Consider the following 20,204-nt stretch of genomic DNA (forward strand, 5'->3'; position numbering starts at 1 on the left):
AGGCTATTGGGTGCAACTTTCAAGTGTAACTGGGTACACTTCTAAAATGCTATTGGGTACACTTCTAAATTAAGGTGGGAACCGTTTTACAATCAGCTATCAGATAGGCTATTGGGTGCAGCTTCTAAATGCAATTGGGTATATTTCTAAAATGCTGTTGGATACACTTCAAATTGCAAGAGGGTACAATTCTAATTCAACTTTCTCTGAGGAGGTGCGGGGTACAGTTCTAGTTGCGAGTGGGAACAGTTCTTTATTCAACTTTCTTGTTAGTGATCCGAAAGGGAGTCCGTGCCAATCCTAGGAATGTTAGTTTTGAGCTGGTGTAAATGTAGAACTGCACCCTACATATACAAGTTCAAGACTTGCTTGTTCCCCCGGAAGGTACCCAATTGTTGCCAGTAACAGGCTGTGCTCCTTCCAGGCTGGGCCGATTAGGGCCCCCAACATGCTCTTTGTCTCCACCAGTAGTACTGACCTTTTGTTGGTCCGAGGGCTCAACGTCAGGAGACAGCACTGCAGCAAATTGTGGGCCACATCGCAGTCCTCAACTGGGTCCTGCAGGTCTTTTGATAGCCACCCCCAGGTCTCCACACGCTCGAAAAGGTCTGCATCAATTGTTCCTGCCCGAAACTAACCGTGGTGATCCAAGTTTTTGGTAAACATGAGGACAAACAGACCACAAGTGGACCCTACCTGATGCCAAAGAAGAAGGCAATAGTTTTCACTGCAGCCGTCTCTGCGTGTAAGACATTTACATTGTGGCTCTGGTAGTATCCGACAGCAATGCACAGGTCGTAGGAAGTGCCTATGGCATGAAGCCCACCATCTGCGATCAGACGGTGGTTAATCAAGAGGGGAAGGTAGGTAGAAGCGGACAGGCAAGAGATGGAAGAACTGCAGTGGCAGGTGAGGAGAGTAGGAATCAGAAATAGAAACTGGGATTGTCAGTCAGAGGGAGCGGATGAGAAGATCCCAAAACCAGTTCTCAAGTTTTCTTTGGAAACTATTACAGTGTTTCCTGTTACGACCAAGGCAATCTGGTTTCACAGCAAAAAAGAGTAGGGGGTGGATCTTGAAACAAACATTATGGAGAGGACTGGCTATGCATTGGTCAAGAAGCATCAGATGGGTGAAGTGTTTCTGCACTGCTATTGTCCCCCAGAGACCTTGTTTTCAGTATTGCTGCCTAGTCTTCTGAATAATGATTGAAGTGCAATGCTCACCTTCATGTCTTTAATCGAGCCTTTAATAGAGTCAAGGCTTGCTTACTCTAATTTAATCTCCATTAATAGCCACACACGTGATGTGCTTGTGCAGGCACTGTTCTCTTTTGTTCCCTCTCAATGCCTCCCTCCCCCCTTTCTTGATACATGCTTTGTCCAGTGAGGCTTGTGCTGTCTTTTGTTCCCCTTTCGCCTCCAGGCCGAATCCATATTCATGTAGCGAGGGGGTTCACAAGTCCTAGGGTGATGGCAGCGGCAATAGTCAAAGAAAAGAGTCATTTTCTTCTGGAGACTTGTTTTAAAGACTATATTTTTAGCATATACTTTTTGTAAAATAAGTATCCCAGTGAAAATAGAATGTAATGCAGTCACAGGGCACACAGCCTCAGGTGTAAGCTATACCATTTGTTCTTTATGTCTATTATTGATCTATAACTTCCAACTGGAATCTGTATTCCCTGAGAAATTAGGTGTAACTTACTCCTGTCAGGAAATCCGTGGTCTGACATGGTATCCCCATGCACCTGAACAATGTTGCACCTTGTGAGGCACAGGAAAAAAGACATTCAGATAATAGCTTTTCATTGTTGTAACTCAATCAAAATATTTTTCCACTTCATATTTCTTTTAACTCCACTCATCTCACATATTTACACACAATTACACTCACTTTCATTAACTCCACGTCCACCCTTCCTTGTCCCAGTACTTACCTCATGAGGCCCCTGGCTCCGACACTGGACCTTCCTCTATTTCTTTTACTCCGTATAACTCCTCCCCTTAACCCACATCATCCAGTTTAATTGTTCCTACCTCTGGCAGGTTGGATTGTTCCCGGTGCGGGGTTCTGGGGAGCTAAGGTTGCTGGCCCCCTGAGGGGGCTGTGTGGCAGGGCCTCAGTTCCCTCCAGGTGCAGCGTGCTCCCGGGCCGCCTGCGGGACTTGGGTCCCGGTTGAGCAGGAAGCCTCGTCCGTTTTTTTGCCTGACTCTAGGCCGGCGTGGAGGCATTGTGGCCCAGGTCCTGCAAGGCGTGGGGGTACAGTAAGAAGTGGGGGCTACGTGAGTGCTGTCATGCTTTTTCTCTTGCCGGTATGGCCGGCTGAGCGTTCCGTTACAGCACGGCATTCCGGCTCTTTGATGTGCCTTTTGGAGGTGAGTTTCTTGAGATATAAAAGGGATACTCTATGACTAACGGCGCGTTCCCAAGGGGATAAATTGTTCTTTCTCCCCCATTGGTGGGGTTTTCTCCTGGCCTGCAGTTTAAATGTATACTCAGAAAGTTGGTGTTCTGTTTGTTGTTTATGCACGCCCTGGGTAAGCACTCTGCAAAACTCAGGCACCTTCCCCTATCTTCTTCCTCATCTTCCTCTTCACCTGAACTTTGCAGAAGGAAAAAGAAGAAATCAAAGCATTTTTTCTTATCCAGGAAAGATTTGAAGAAGTTGCTAAAACATCATACTGGAGGGAGTCGCAGCCATACTCATGGGCACAAGCGCTGACGTTTGTCTTTCTCATCGTCCTCATCTTCTGGCACTGAGTCCTCCTCTGCCGCTTCCTGTTCCTCAGCTGCTGATGCAGAAGGGAAATATCTGGACAGGGAAGAGGTGGAGCAAGTGCTTGCTCAAGTATGGGACTGCATGGGTTTTTCAGAGCCCTTGGTACCAGTGGAGGGGGCTGACCCCACTATTCGCCAGTATAGGCATACCCCAAGAATGGGGTTGCCTTTGGTATCTGATATCCGGGATAAGGTCCTTCGGGAATGGCTTGACCCGGAGAAGATTGCAATGCCCCACTTTATGGTCAAACTCTACCCATTGAAAGGGGGTGAGGCGTTGCTCTCGGATTCAGTTGAGGTTGAAGATATCCTTGCCAGTCTGGTGGGTCGCTCCTTTATCAGCCGAAGAGGTGGCTGTCCAGAACCCAGTGGACTGTAGGGTTAATTCCAGCCTGAAGAAGGTTCATGCTGGTGCACATCTGGCCCTCCGGGGAAATATCTATGGTTCCTACACGGCGGAATCTGTGCTAAGTGGTTTCAGAAAATTGAAAAAGGCCATGGATGGAGGTTCTGACTGTACTCCTCTGCTGACGGAGATGCAAAGATAGGTTGAACTTTTGTCTGTTCTGGTGTTTCATGGAGTGCATTGCTCAGCCATGGCCATCAGTGCTGGTGTGTCGGCCCGGAGGCATGTACATCTGCGGGATTGGAAAACAGAAGGTTCTCAGAAGGTAGCTGCCCTTAAACTTCCTTTTGATGGATCCACATTTTTTAGGGATTCACTTGAGGATAAAGTGCATAAAGTGTTTCATGCTGACAAACTCACTGATAAATTGCAGTGTAAGTCTACCTCGACGACCAAGAAGTCTTCCTCTGGTGCGGGTGCAGGGCCTGGGTGGTCTTTCCCTGGATCCTCCTCTCACTCTTTTCGGAGAACGAGGGGGGGTGTGGTCCTCTACGCTCTTCACATTCGGGTCCAGTACAGTGGTCGAAGTGTACGAAAAGAAGTAGTGGAACTATGTTCCCTACAGGTCTGCCCCCGCTCCCCACAAAACCCATCGCCATGCCCCCTCCCACGCCCAATACAAACCCCCAAACACATGCACCTGCTGTTTAAGGGAACATTCAGTGCAGTGCACTAAAAGCGCAAGTTTCAACTTCTTCCTACACTTTTATTTGAAAGCTAAACCATTATGGAATGGTTTCTTTTCAAAATAAAAGTATAGGAACAGAGAAACATAATTTAAAAAAGTATAGGAGCACTACTCCCGACCGCTCCCGCCCACTTCGACCACTGGTCCAGTACAGAAGTCCTGATGGTTTGGACAGGCCGGTGGGCGGACATCTCTGGCAGTTCTTTCCGTAATGGGACAGGTGGTGCTCGGATTCCTGGGTTCTGGACACCATTCAGAGGGTTTATTAAGTGAACTTCCTGTCTCCACCTATCCAGAATTGCATGGTTTGAACTGTTGTTCGCAGGTCATGGACCAAGATGATGTTGGCTATGGCCACTGCTCTCTCCGAGTTGTTCCTGAAGGCATCTTTCATGCCCGTTCCTTTCCCACTTCAGGGTCGGAGTTTTTACTCCACAAACCTTTGGGGAAGTATCGCCTGATTTTGGACCTCAAGGCTCTGAACTGCTTCGTCGGAAGGAACACTTAAAAATTGAGACTTTGCAGAACATTCTCCTGATGTTGTGCAGGGGAGACTGCATGGCTTCTCTGGATCGCCAGGATGCATATTACCACGTGGCTCGCCGTCCCTGTCACATGAAGTTCTTCCGTTTTGCAGTCGGATCCCGGCATTTTTTGTTCTGCGTGCTCCCATTCGAGTTGCGCTCGGCCCCCAGGGTATTCACCAAACTGGTGGCTCGCCTGCTGGCGCATCTGCACCTGAGGGGCATTTAGATTTTTCCCTACCTGGACGACTGGTTGGTCAAGGCGACCTTCCGGCGGATGGTCCTGACTCATCTCCAGCTGGTCTGTCAGGCATTGCTGGGGCTGGGGGTTTCTGGTGAACTGGTAGAAGTCTCAGTTGGGACCCTCTCAGGATCTGGTTTTCATAAGGACTCAGATTTGCACCAGGATGGGGAGAATTTTTCTGTCCCAGGAGAGAATCAATCACCTGCTGGCTGTTCTGGGCAGTGTTCTCAGGAGGCAGAATGTCTCGGCTCGCCTATTGCTCAGGCTGCAGGGGCACATGGCATCTTGCGTGTTTCTGGTTCCTTGGGCACGTCTTCATTTACGTCCTCTGGTGTCTTATCTGCTCTCCCACTGGCTCCCAACCTCTCAGGCTTACAAGGCTTTGATGCCGGTGTCTTCAGCTATGAGGGTCTCACTACTGTGGGGCTTGGGGGTTCTGAACCTCCAGGGAGGGGTATCCCTGGTCCGTTCTCCGGTGACCACTCTCACTACAGACGCCAGCGGAAGGGGGTTGGGTGCATCATTGGGGGTCCTTTAGGTCCAGGGGTTGTGGGCTCCGGAGGAGGGCCGTTGATCATCCAATTGGAGAGAGTTGTGTGTCATTCTCTGTGCCCTGGTGTACTTCAGGGTGTTTCTGGAAGGCCAGGCAGTTTTTGTTACGCTCACCTGGTATCCACGGGGATGCCACCCAGCCCTGGTTGGATGATTTGCACTCTCGAACCCTCTCCCGGTCCCTTGGTAAGGCCTCTGGTTAAAGATGGGTCTGCAATATAGGAGAGCTGGATTCAATACCAGATTGTCTTTATTTTTTCACACCTCCCTTGGCCTGAACTCCTTCCTCCCCCTTGGGCCTTCTCCTCACCTTAATATTGTAAAAGGTGGATTCTCCGTCCTGCTCCTTGTGGCAGGGGCACGTAGATGTGGGGGGCGAGCAGCGACCAAGTTACTTCACTGGTGCAGGCCCCCCTGTGGGAATCCAGGCCTGCTGCAACTCCGTAGGTTTGCTGTGTTACAGTCTTTATTTGCAGTTCTTATGTTCCTCTTGGTTCGAATAATAATGTCTTGCTTCTTTCCTTTTAGGTATGGAAAAGTATTTTGGTGTTGTCATGCAGTTTGACGATGAGCATGGGCCGGTAGGCGAAAGCGCGGTGTGCGCCATGCTGTCCGGTGAGTAATGCACGATGTGCAGTGCTGTTTCGCCTTTTATATTGCTAACCTGTGTCTTTTCTCTCCTTGCAGGTCGCGATATTCTTCGCCGAGCGCCGTAATGTTCCAGCGATGATACTGACCAGGAGATGACTACCCAGTTAAGAATTGTGTGGCTTTGTTCGTTCGGGAGGAAACGTGAGTAAACGCTTACTAATGTTGTCTTTCTTTCTCCGATTTCCAGGTTATGGTATTCCAGGATGCATGCGGTGGCGGATAATGGAGTTCGTACCTTCAGGTGAGTGGAACTGAAGTCGGCAATGGATTGAAGACAGGATACTGTTCCAGGTAAGTTTCGGAGTGTTCTTTCTCTCTCTGCAGGTCCTTGGTTTCAGGTAAGCTGGCATCAAAGAACTGGACACGGTGAGCGTTACGCTGCCCACAGCAGAATAACACAAAGCATGTTCTGCTGTTTGGGTGCGGTTTAAATAGTCTCAGGTAAAGTAGTCCAGGTAAAATAGTCCCAGGCCTGCCACACCCAAAGTAGTCCAGCTAAGTAGTCCCAGGCCAGCCACACCCAAAAGACTAGACCGCATAGCTCAGTTCCTTTTAACTGAGCTATGTGTGTGCCTCCATGTTGGCTGAACCCCCCCAAGTTAAATAGTCCCAAGTAAATAGTCCCATTCTAATGTTGGTCTTCATGATGGTTATGAGCCTGGCGCCAAAGGCGCCAGGACTGACTCCAAGAGAGTCTTGGATAAGGTTTTAAGGCCTTTGACCTGGCCCTAACTGGAAGGCTGTCTTGCCAGTGAGGGCCAGGGGTGAGGGTCATGACAGCACTCCCCCCCAAGGCCCCTCTCATGGTGGAACTTCTGCCTGGTCCTGGTTTGGCTGGGTAATTCTGATAAAACCTTTTAATTAAGCAAGGTGCATGGATGTATTCACTAGGTTCCCATGATCTGTCTTGAGGGCCGTATCCCTTCCAATCAACTAAGTATTATAGTTTGGATCTGGAGTATTCTGAGTCTAGGATATCCTTTACTTCAAACTCTGGTTCTCTGTCAACCAATACTGTTTTTTGTGGTGTTTTAACCCGAGTATCAGGTTGTACTGGTTTCAGGAGTGATGCGTGAAACACAGGATGAATCGGCATAGTGGGGGTAGGGCTAATTTAACTGCCACTGGATTTATTATGGATTCAATAGAATAAAGTCCAAGATATCAGGGACGAAAGGTCTGAGTCCCTTTTCTGGGCACATATTTTGATGCTAACCAGACCGTGTCTCCAATTTGATAGTCGGGGGCTTTACTACGATGTTGGTCAGCTAATTTCTTTTATCTGTTCTTGGCTTGGAGTAAATGTTCTGCTGCTTCTTTGAAGGCCTGGGAAATAGTCGTATGTAGGGTTTTAACCGCTGGCATTTCCAAAGGGGTTGGGAGATCCAATTCTGAAGTACATGTATGTCTACCATATATAGTGTAGAAAGGGGTTTGTCCAGTGCTGGTGTGTAATGAATTATTATAGGCATATTCAGCTATCCATAACAAGTCCTTCCAATTTCTTTCCACTTGATGTAACATGCAGCATAAGTATTGCTCGAGGGTTTGGTTTGTTCTTTCTGTTTGGCCATCTGTTTGAGGATGGTGACATGTGGATAGTCAAATGTCAATTTGGGCCATTGAACAGCATTTCCTCCAGAAGTTGGATACAAACTGACTACCTCGATCTGAGATCACGACCGATGGAAAGCCATGTAGCCGTAAGATTTCCTGCAGGAATACTTTTGCTAAACTGGATGCATTTGGAAGACCCTTAAAAGGAATAAAGTGTGCCATTTTAGAGAACAAGTCTACAATTACTAAGATGGTGTTGAATCCTTGACTGGGAGGTAGATCTGTAATGAAATCAAGGGACAGTGTGTGCCATGGTGCGGGAGGAATTTCCAATGGTTGGAGAAGACCAGCTGGTTTCTGCTTTTGGGACTTGTTTTGTGCACACACACCGCAAGATTGGATAAATTAGATGATGTCTTTACGCCATCTGGACCACCAATAGTTTAGTTTTACTTTAGCTAGAGTTTTGGCAATTCCAGGATGACCTTCAATCAGGGAGTCGTGATAACCCGAAATAACCTGCTCTTTTAAATCTTTACTTGGAAGGTATAGACGGTTCCTAAAATATGGCAACTGGTCTTTAATGGTGTAATGTTCTCCTTGAGTACACCACTCTTTTGAGAGAGTGGGATCCATTAAGAGTTGGATCTTGTTTTGGAGTTCACCCTGTGTCAATATTGTCGTAAAACCCAGGAGTTTGTCTTCTGGAATGATGGCTACTGGATCTGGAGTTATGTATACCTTTTCATCAACACCCATGCGGGACAAGGTGTCTGCCTTTCCGTTTCGGACTCCTGGTCGGTAGGTGATGACATAGTCATATTCAGCGAAGAAAAGAGCCCACTGCATTAGACGGGATGATTGAGCCTTTGCTGTTTTTAGGTATTGCAGGTTTCGATGATCAGTTATGACCATGACAGTATGTCTAGCACCAAGGAGATAGTGTCGCCATGCTTTGAAAGCTGATTTTATAGCCAAGAGTTCTTTGTCTTTGATAGCATAGTTTAGTTTGGGAGGTGAGAATTTTCGTGACCAGTAGGCCATGGGGTGTAACTGGCCAGTTCCTGGGTGTGAGAGAACAGCTCCCATAGCCATGCTAGAGGCATCTGTTTCAACTATATAAGGGAGGTCTGGGTGAGGATGCCGTAGAACTGGAGCAGAAGGGAATTTTTTCTTAAGTTCTTGAAAGGCCTTCTCTGCTTCTTCGGTCCAATGGAACTTTTTATTGTTTTTTCTCAATAATGATGTAATTGGATGCACTATTTGGGAAAAATCTGGGATGAATCGGCGGTAAACGTTTGCAAAGCCCAACATACTCTGGATTCCTTTAAATGAAGTTGGTGACGGTCAGTTAAGAATGGCATCTACCTTGTGCCTATCCATTCTGATACCTTTTGGTGTGAGGATAAAACCGAGGAACTCCACTTCGGTGACATGAAACGAGCATTTTTCGAGTTTAGCATACGGTTTATGTTGGCGGAGTTTAGTAAGGACGGAGCGGACATGCCTGACATGATCTTCTTTTATAGCAGAATACACTAAGATGTCATCAATGTAAACCTGGGCGCAAACGTCAATTAACCCCCGCAAACATCATTCATAAAGTACTGGAATGCAGCGGGAGCGTTGCAAAGTCCAAAAGGCATTACCTGGTATTCATACCAGCCGTATTTGGTACGGAAGGTGGTTTTCCATTCGTCCCCCTTCTTCACTTGAACAAGATGGTACGCCCCCACTAAGGTCCAGTTTGGTATAGATTTGGGCGTCTTTGACTTGATCCAATAATTCGGGAATAAGGGGCAATGGATAACGTTTTTTTACTGTGATCTGGTTTAATGCGCGATAGTCGATGCAAGTCCTCAAATCTCCTTCCTTCTTAGGTACGAAGAATGAGGGACTGGCTGCCGGTTATTTAGACGGGCGGATAAATCCATTTGCCAGGTACTGATCAAGATAAGATTTCAAATGGAGGTTTTCTGGTTCAGTAAGTGCATAGATTCGGCCACAAGGAATTTGCGCACCAGGTATGAGGTCGATCTGACAATCGTCGGGCCTGTGCAGTGGTAGAGTATTGGCTTGTTCTTTCTGGAACACGTCTTAAAAATCTTGGTATTCATTTGGTAGAGTACTAGTCACACCTAGTACAATCGCCGCCATACTGGGAGTAGCAGATGTACATAAGTCTGTTTTCCCCTTTTCTTGGTAATAACAGGTGCGAGCACAATCATCGGAAAAGACCAACTTTTTGGCATGCCAATCTATTAGAGGGTTGTGAGCTACCAACCATGGCATCCCTAAGATTAGTCGAAACTGAGGAGCTTTGATGAGATCGAATGCAATAGATTCTTGGTGTCCATCCTGGCACAGTAGGGTTAGTGCTGCTGTACATTGGGTTACTGGTCCGGAAGCTATTTCTGTCCCATCAACAGTAGTAACTTTTTCAGTAGTCAACTTAGAGCATAAGGGAATCCCCATCTCTGCTGCCAGATCTTGGTCTACATAATTCCCAACTGCTCCGCTGTCTATGTATGCTTCGACAGCATGCATCCGAGACGGTTGTTGGTGATTGATCAAAATTACTGGTAATGCAAAGTGTGAGGTCTGTGGCTCATCCTTCTCGCTCGACAAGCGGACCTCTACGCTTGCCGGGCTTGGTAGTTTTCCAACTCCTTGTTATTATCTTCCATCTCTGTGGCTCCAACAGTTCTCCTTGGTGGTTTCACTGGATATTCTTTGAGGAAGTGGCCTGATTTTCCGCAATATAAGCATAATTGCTGTTGCCTTCTCTTGTCTCTTTCAGTTTTAGTTAAAGGGGGCCATACACCTCCGATTTGCATGGGCTCTACCGTGTTTTCCAATGTTCGTGGAACATTATCCTTTGACCGGACATACACAGCTCGAGTGTCTAACCTTATCCGGTCCGCTTTTCGGTCTTGTAATCTGTGATCTAATTGAACCACAAGGTTGTTGAATTCTGCACAGTCTTTAGGTGGGTTAACCACTTGAGCAAGGACATCCTTTAGTTCCCCTTGTAGACCCTGATGAAACAGTGTGGCCCTTTTTTCCTCAGGCTACCCAGCTTCAGCGACTAGTCTGTTAAATGTTGCTATATATGTAAGCAAGTCTTGACTTCCTTGACGGAGTGACAAAAGTTTGTTGTCTAATGCTTGGCCTTGGGTATGACGAGCAAAGAGTTTTTCCATTTCCATCTGGAAACCCCCAAAGTCATGTAACAACGGGTCATCCTGACTTACCAATGGTACCGACCAATCTGCAGCACTGCCGCTCAGATATGACAAAACAAAAGCAACCCGCACTTGGTCGTTAGGAAAAGCCCCAGTTCTGCAAAGGAAATGAAGACGTCACTGGTTCATGAACGTTGCGTACTTCTTGGGGTCCCCTGTAAATCGTTCAGGTGGAGCTAAAGGAACTGCCCCAGGAAGGGTTATTTGTCCTGGATTTGTAAAAGAAGTTGGTACAGGTGCTGGCGGAATGTTACCAGGCAATGGGGTCTGTCCTGCCTGTGATTGGAGCAGTTGTCTACTTATTTCGTCGGTACGATCCTTAGTAACAATCAAATCTCTCCTAAGAGCATTGGTTTCTTGCCTGGCTGAATGTACTTCAGCACGTAACTGCCCCAACAACTGAGCTAATTGGTCAATCTCTGAAGTCTCCATGAAGCCCAGGTGGATAATATTATTGAGGCTTTGTGTTCTGTTACGCTTACCTGGTATCCGCGGGGACGCCACCCAGCCCTGGTTGGATGATTTGCACTCTCGAACCCTCTCCCGGTCCCTTGGTAAGGCCTCTGGTTAAAGATGGATCTGCAATATAGTAGAGCTGGGTTCAATACCAGATTGTCTTTATGTTTTCCCACCCCCGCTTTGGCCTGAACTCCTTCCTCCCCCTTGGGCCTTCTCCTCACCTTAATATTGTAAAAGGTGGATTCTCCGTCCTGCACCTCGTGGCAGGGGCGCGTAGATGTGGGGGGCGAGCAGCGACCAAGTTACTTCACTGGTGCAAGCCCCCTTGTGGGAATCCAGGCCTGCTGTGACTCCGTAGGTTTGCTGCTTTACAGTCTTTATGTGCAGTTCTTATGTTCCTCTTAGTTCGAATAATAATGTCTTGCTTCTTTCCTTTTAAGTATGGAAAGGTATTTTGGTGTTGTCATGGGTTTATAGTCATAATGTCGAAACCAATAATGTCGAAAGTCATTTTTTCGAGAAAAAAAATGTCGGAAAAAAAAATGTCCATTTTTTTTTTTTAATGCATTCTTTTTTTGAAATGGGGGGTTCCCCCCAACCCCCCCTTTTTTAATATTTTTTTTGTTTTACCCATTTTTTTATCCCGAACCCCAAAATAAATATATAATTTAAAAAAACGGAATTCAACATTTTTTTTTGACATTATTTTTTCGAAAAAATTGTCATTCGACATTATTTTTTCGAAAAAATGACCGACCACCGTTGTCATGCAGTTTGAAGATGAGCATGGGATGGTAGGCGAAAGCGCGGTGTGCACAATGCTGTCCGGTGAGTAATGCGCGATGCGCAGTGCTGTTTTGCCTTTTATATTGCTAATCTGTGCCTTTTCTCTCCTTGCAGGTCGCAATGTTCCTCGCCGAGCGCCGTAATGTTCCAGCGATGATACTGACCAGGAGATGACTACCCAGGTAAGAATTTTGTGGCTTTCTTTGTTCGGGAGGAAACGTGAGTAAACGCTTACTAATGCTGTCTTTCTTTCTCCTCTTTCCAGGTTATGGTATTCCAGGATGCATGCGGTGCCGGATGATGGAGTTCGTACCTTCAGGTGAGTGGAACTGAAGTCGGCGGTGGATTGAAGACAGGCTACTGTTCCAGGTAAGTTTTGTAGTGTTCTTTCTCTCTCTGCATGTCCTTGGTTTCAGGTAATCTAGCATCAAAGAACTGGACACGGTGAGCGTTATGCTGCCCACAGCAGAATAACACAAAGCGTGTTCTGCTGTTTGGGTGCGGTTTAAATAGTCTCAGGTAAAGTAGTCTAGGTAAAATAGTCCCAGGCCTGCCACACCCAAAGTAGTCCAGGTAAAGTAGTCCCAGGCCTGCCACACCCAAAAGACTAGACCGCATAGCTCAGTTCCTTGTAACTGAGCTATGTGTGTGCCTCCATGTTGGCTGAACCCCCCAAGTTAAATAGTCCCAAGTAAATAGTCCCATTCTAATGTTCATCTTCATGATGGTTATGAGCCTGGAGCCAGGACTAACTCCGAGAGAGTCTTGGACGAGGTTTTAAGGCCTTTGACCTGGCCCTAACTGGAAGGCTGACTTGCCAGTGAGGGCCAGGGGTAAGGGTCATGACAGTTTTGGTCCAGACAGACAATACCACTGCATTGGCATTTGTCAACCGCCAGTGCGGGTCCGGCCGCTCCTTGAATGCTGTGGCTGCTCAGATTCCTGGGCGGAGTCGCATCTGGTGTCCCTGGTGGCCTCACATGTCAGGGGGGGGAGCAATGTTTGATCGGATCTTCTCAGCCGCCGGTTCCCCTCCTCTGCGGAACTGGTTCTATCAGACAGGGTATTTGCGAAGATCTGTGTCAGGTTTGGGACCCCCGTTCTGGATCTCTTTGCCTCTCCGGCCTCTGTGAAGGTTCCCCTCTTCTGCTCCCAGTTTCAGGATGAGGGGGCTTGGGGTGAACGCCCTCACTGGGCAGTGGCCTCAGGGTCTCCTTTATGCTTTCCCTCCTCTCTCCCTTCTTCCCTGGGTGGTTCCGCGCATCAGGGAGTCTGGGTTGACTGTGTTGTTGGTTGCTCCGTTCTGGCCCTGCCGTGGCTGGTTCTCTCTCTGTTGGAACTTCAGTCCTGGGAGCCTTGGCTGCTTCCGAAGCGGCCTTGTCCCCTGCAGGTGGGTTTGGGGTCCGACAGATTCAATGGGCAGTATGGCTATTGCACGGTCTAGGTTGATGTCTCAGGGGTTTTCGGGTCCTGTGGTTGAGTCTATCATGAATGCTCATAGACCTTCTACTCTGAAGGGGTATGGCAGGCACTGGGGCCATTTCCGGGATTGGTGTGGGCGGTCTGGGATCCCCCCCTGCATTCATGGTCCTCCCGCTATTCTCCTCCAGAAGGGTTTTGACAAGGATCTAGCGGTCTCCACACTTGGCTTCAAATGGGCCTCCATTAAATTCCTCTTGGGGGACTCTGATGGCCACCTGGATGGGTAGGTGTTGGTGGGGAAGTTGCTCCGGGGTCGGCCTTCTTCCCGTCCTCGTACTTATAAAAGGTCTTCCCCCTTGGGATCTCCCTCTTGTCTTGCGGTTCCTTCAGCGGCCACCTTTTGAGCCCATTTCTGAGATTGACATCAAGCACCTTACGCTGAAGACTGCTTTTCTTATCGCTATCACTTCGGCCCGTAGGCTGGGGTAGATTGGGGCTCTGTTGTGTCACCCCCCTTTCCTGAGGCTGATGCCGGGCTCTGTGGTGTTGCAATGTGAATTGAAGTTACTGCCTGAAGTTGTGTCTTGGTTTCACACCTCTCAAGATCTGGTTCTCCCTGCTTTTTTTCAGGATCCACAAACGTCGGAAGAGGTGGCATGGCATGCCATTGATGTGTGGCGGAGAGTATTTGGCTAGGACTGCTCCTTTCCGACCGTATGGTAGTCCATTCATTACTTTTGGTCCTGCTGGTGCGGGTCGAAAGGCCTCTGTGGTTTTCATTAGCCGATGGATCCGTGTTGTTGTCTCCATGGCCTATGTGGCTTCTGGTCTGCCTATGCCTGCGCACGTTCAGGGGCGTTCCACCAGGGGTTTGGCGGCTTCTTGGGCCGATGCAAGGGGGGTTTCTCTGCAGGAGATTTGTAGGGCAGCTACCTGGGCAGACCAGAGCACTTTTATCAACCATGATTGGTTGAATGTCTCCCACTTGGGGGATGGGTTCTTCAGGGTTGGAGTTTTGTCAGTGGGGATGTGAATTTGGAGTTATTAAAGGTGTGCGTTTTTGTTATGCACTTTGCTGGCTCTGTGTCTCATTGGGAGCTTTTCCCTGTTACTCATAGCTCTCAACCATTTGTGTTGCAAAAGCGGGTGAAATCACCCGATTTTGTTTTTGGCGGGTGAGACGCCCATTGGAATGAATAGGGCATGCAGGGGGCTTGGCGGGTGAGTCAGCCCTTTACAAGGCGGGTGACACCCGCCAAAAGCGTGTGAGTTGAGAGCTATGTGTTACTGCTATGGTATGCCTCATGAGGTAAGTACTGGGACGAGGATGAGTGGACGTGGAGGTAATGCTCGCATTACTTATCGGTAATCTTCATTACTTCTAGTCCTACTCTTCCTCGTCACAGTATCGGGAGGATAGCTCAGGGGCAACTTGCTCGCCTTGGAAGCAAGACAATGCGGAGCAACACAGGTTCGATCCCCGGGTCCGCGCTTACAAACCTCTGGGTATTAAGCGCATTATAAATAACCTATCATATCATATCATAGTACTGACGACCCTCCTCTGCCTCCCTGCAGGGTAGGTCCCATGCTCCAGCTAGTTTAAGTTAAAATCGATCACATGGGTTATGGGGAGGAGTTATAGGGAGTAAAAGAAATCAAAGAAGATCCTGTGTCGAAGGCAGGGGCCTTATGAGGTAAATACTGTGACGAGGAAGAGTAGGACTAGGAGGAATGACGATCACCAGTAAGTAATCAGAGCATGAACTTCATGCAACGCTGACACATGGAATATCCACGTGCAAATTTATTATGTTCCCAATATTCCCTTTGCACTTTTGTGAACACAAGCCAAATTACACTTTGGGGGCCAGTATGTGTGTGCAATGTGTATGTGCACGTGTGTGCACCCTGACACACACACACACTCTTGACAAACCCACAACTTTTAGGGGTCATTTTAATACATTTTGCGATGAATTAAAGGCTTACGCCAGCCTTTTCAGTTGTTTCATTGCTCTCTTGCAGACAGGAGGGGAAATCTGTACCCTTCTCGTTCTTCACTCTCTGCCTGGGATTTTCATACGGGCGTGAAACAAATGGATTCTTATGGAATCTGCCTACTTTCTGTTTTGTAATGTAGAAAATTGCATGCAGGGCACCCAACAATGCATAAGTGCCTTCATTGGTCTTCCCCTGCATGCAGTTAGCTCTTAGTAGAAAATATGCCTTTAGACAACCTTTGGAAAAACAATGTTTGCTGGTCTGGAAGTGCCTAGCAGCACATGTATGCCTGATTTGTGGCCGTGAATGACTTACTTAAAGCAACTCTTGCATTAAATGCTGGCATACTGTGTAATTTAACAAGCATGGTTTCTATTGGTTCCGCGGTTTTGCATGATCCTGTGCACTTAATAACAAATACATGTTATTATTGTCTCCACAGCCGCTCAGGATACCGAAACTCTGGCATTGCGCCTTGTTGGCAGCGGGCAGTTGTGTACCGGGCGCATTGAGGTTTACTATGGAGGAGCCTGGGGGACGGTGTGCGATGATTTCTGGAGTTCTGCAAATTCGCAGGTCGTGTGCAGACAGATGGGATGTGGAACTGCCGTGGCTTCTCGTGGTGGGGCCTTCTTTGGTCAGGGCACTGGAAGCATTCTTCTGGACGATGTTCTCTGCAAAGGACAAGAGGCGCACCTATGGGATTGTTCCAACAGAGGATGGGGCGTGAATAACTGTGACCATAGTAACGATGCTGGGGTTGTCTGTTCAGGTACGGTACTAGTTAATGTTCCATATTATAAACATTTTGTTTTTTTTATCAAACTGTGCACAAAGAGAACACGAAGGGAGGGATAAAAAGATAGAGAGGCAGGAAAGAATTTTAAAATGTCCATTTAACTCCAACATGGACATACGCTAGGATAGATCATGTTCTATTGCATTAATATCTACGGTTTTCTGGGTGATCATTTAATACTCCACCATTCAGATAGCAGAATCCAACACCCCTAAGATATTTGTTATTAAGTTACCTTCCTTTGATTCCTGTGGTTCTACACTATTAGAGTTGGTATCACAAAAGCAGTTCCCAGACAAAGCACAACTTTGTTCAGATGGTGGCATTCAGGCAAATGCATCCCTCTACAGAATGTTTGATACAAGATTGGCGCTTTTGCAAGGAGCCACAAAGTCCCCTATTTAAACAATACAACCCCTGATCTACAATAAGTTAAGTTGAACATGAAGGTATGCATTTATCAATTACTTTTAAAAATGTGATTTCAAGTGTCATAAACTCGATCAATATGCCTGTGATTTGAACAGCTCTCAATCCAAGGCAAGCAATATATGCAGGAGCAGAAGCAGGGGGGTTCAGAGGGCTTCTCCCTGGTGCTCGGTGTGCCCCCAGGCCTCCTGCAGGGCTGGTGCTCCAACTGACCTCCAGCCCCAATATCAAAAAATAGCAATGACCCTGTGAGTGGCGCTCGGTCAGGGCATTCACTGAGCACCAGCCCTGGTGAAATATAAAAGACCTGTGAGTGGTGAGGTGACGCACGCCACTCACATGGTTGCCATGATAAGAACATTAGCATTTCTGCATATGTGGCACTGGAACGTCCAGGTATCCAAGTCCTTCCCGACTGTGCTGGTGCTGCGTGCCTACATTTGTCCAGTGTGCTGCTGCTGCCCCTGCCGACCTAAGGTAAGTGTGCTTTGTGTTATGATGTATGTATATATATATATATATTGTAACCTGGGTCATCAGAACACTGGCAAGTTCGAATTGCACTCCCAGAGACAATATCTGAATACAGCAACCATCGGCCAAGTGTAACAGCAGCACCACAGAACCAGAAAGTTAAAGTTAAAATCTTTTCTTTATTCGGTTCACAAAATAGTAAAAAATGCTCTAAGGCTCCAAAGCAGTATCCAGGAGGCAGCAAAAAAAGCTGACGTGTTTCGCGAAATCTAGTCACTTGTTCACATACCTTGGTCTCTGTCAGTCCACCCATTTAACACGTGTGTTGACATCAGAATAAAAATAGAATGGGGCTGTTTTTTTCTTCTCTCTTACTCTCGTACCTGCTTAGGTAACCATTACAACCATTGTCCCTTAATAGTGTTTACACCAGGTGCAGCGCTAACAAATGCTCCCGCCATACACAAAGGGTAAATATATATCAAGGGATTTACAGTGATCAACCATACATCTGGTACAATTAATTATTCTGGTCTCCCTCACTATGCTCGTTCGCTCATGCTAATTTCAGGAAACATTCAGGACCCTCCACTGAAAACATTCACCACACAGTGAGGGCTGAGCCATCTATCATTTAGAAGCTTGGTACTGTCTTCTTTAGACTAAAGTAATTCTTTATTTCTTGCGTAGCCAGTCTGATTGATCCGGTGCCTGCAAACTTTGCAGAATTCAGTGGCTCGATGTCATGATTCCTGATCCTCATGTCCCCAGCCCTCCAAGATGTCAGGCTGGAGCCAGGCCACGATCACCTACATGGCCCTCAAGGGCCTCTCCATCCCTCCAAAGACCCACTTGGAGTCAGACTTCGTGCTTGTGGCACCAGACTCACTCACTCCCATAGGATAACCTTGGGGATTGGACTTGTAGTGCATTGATGGGGACAAGATGGATGCCCCCACATATTTCGGTTCCCGGAACTGCATGTGCAGTCTAGTCTTTTGGGTGTGGTTCAGCCCAGAGATACCTGGGATACCCAGAGACTATTTAAGCCACGCCCAGGCTGAGAAACATACTTTGCGTTTTCTGCACCTGCAGCGTGACACTCACCGTGTTCGGATCGTTCTCCAGTAGGCCTGCATCTTTCTTCTGCGCTCAGCTCCTGCAAGAACAAGAACACCGTTAGGAACAGCCTTACCTTGCGGCGCTTCTGCCCATCATTCATCACTCCTTCTGTTCTGCGGGCATCTTTGGCGGTGTCATTCCCATCCCGGCACGCCGCTTCTCGAGGAAAAGGGACAAGAACAGAAAAAAGTCATTAGTAAGCATTCAGCAAATCTTCGCTTATTTTTAAAGACTGTACGAGCTTCAAACGCTTACCTGAATCCCAGCCGCTCTGTCTCCGGAACTTCTCATCCATCTGCAAGAGGGAAAAGACACTCCAGGTTAGCATGGAAACATCTAGAGGCGCTGCATACTGCGCTTACTCACCACATTTCTTCTTCATAACGGGCATCCACGCTGAAAACGTTGCGCCACCTAAAAGACACAGAAAAAAAACTCAGTTCAATACAAATACGAAAGGATCGCATCGCGCATCGCGCTCTCACTCACCTTCAGCACTACTCATCTCAGCAGCACGTCACCATCCCCGGACACCGGCCATCATCTAAGGAAGGAAAGGAACGAAGTTAGATAACTGTTCAAAAGACTCATTATACTTACCTGTCGGACTCTTGCCAGTGAAGTATCTAGGCAGCAACGAGCCTGCATCAATCAACGCGTCCCTGCGCTGAAAGCAGGACGGAGAGCACACTTTCCAAGAAAACAAGGCCTAGTCTCCAGTCGAGTAGACTCCAGGGAAGGGTTCGAGGTCGTAAGAGGTCAGAACAGGCTGAGTGACGTCCCCGTGGATACCAGGTGAGCGTTACAGAACGCAAAGCCTCACATCAAAATCCACCTGGGTGTCATGGAAACGTCCGAAACCGACCAGTTAGCTCACATGTTGGGGCAGCTACGTTCCGAAGAACATGCAGCCAGGCAGGAGACCAACACCCTAAGGAGAGAGCTGACAGTAGCCAAAGAACGCACTGATGATTTAAGCCGGCAACTTCTCCAGTCAGAAGCAGGGCATGCACCATTGCCGGGAAGCGTGCCCTCGATGCCAGCACCATCAGCCAATCCCGTTCAGATAACCCTTCCTGGGGCAGTTCCCTTGGCCCCATCCGAACGAATTACGGGGGATCCCAAGAGGTTTGCAACGTTCATGAACCAGTGCTGCCTGCACTTCCTTTGTAGACCAGGGGCCTTTCCGAATGACCAATCACGTGTCGCTTTTGTGCTATCCTACCTGAATGGTAGTGCCGTGGACTAGTCTGTACCCTTTGTGGCCCAAGACGATCCTTTGCTGCATGACTTCAGGGGCTTTCAGCAGGAGATGGAAAAGCTGTTCGCCCGTCGTACTCATGGGCAGGTATTAGACAAGGAACTTCTGTCCCTACGCCAAGGGAATCCAGACCTATTAACATACATAGCCACGTTCAATAGATTCGTGGTTGTAGTAGAATGGCCAGTGGAGAAGAGAACCACGTTATTTCATCAGGGTTGCGGGGGGAGCTCAAGGATGTTCTCGCACATGTAGTGAACCCCCCGAAAGACTGCTCAGAATTCATTGACCTTGTTGTTCAACTGGATCATAGGTTGCAGGACCGAAGAGCAGATCGAACCAGACCGGACCCTCGCCCTATGTATGTGCGTTCAAAGGACAATATTGCCTGCACAACGGAAGATTCAGGAGAACCAATGCAAATCGGGGGGGTCAGATCCCCCTTGACTAAAGCGGAAAGGGATAAAAGGAGACAGCAGCAGTTATGTCTGTACTGTGGAAGGTCAGGTCATTTCCTTAAAAAGTGCCCTGTGAAGCCACCGAGGAGGACGGTAGGGGCCACGGACAAGGAAGATACCATGAAGGAATCGGAAAACTTCCCAGCCCGGCAAGTGTAGGGGTCCACTTGTCGAGTGAAGAAAGTTAACTACAGACCTACCATTTTGCACTATCTGTGGTCTTGATCAATCACCAACAACCATCTCGGATGCACGCAGTAAGAGCGTACATTGACAGTGGAGCCGTTGGGAATTACATCGACCAGGATCTTGCGGCAAAGATGGGGCTTCCGTTACACCCTA

Source organism: Ambystoma mexicanum, chromosome 8 (genome assembly GCF_040938575.1).
Source record: "Ambystoma mexicanum isolate Mex_15411 chromosome 8, UKY_AmexF1_1, whole genome shotgun sequence".
Classification (NCBI taxonomy): Eukaryota; Metazoa; Chordata; class Amphibia; order Caudata; family Ambystomatidae; genus Ambystoma; species Ambystoma mexicanum.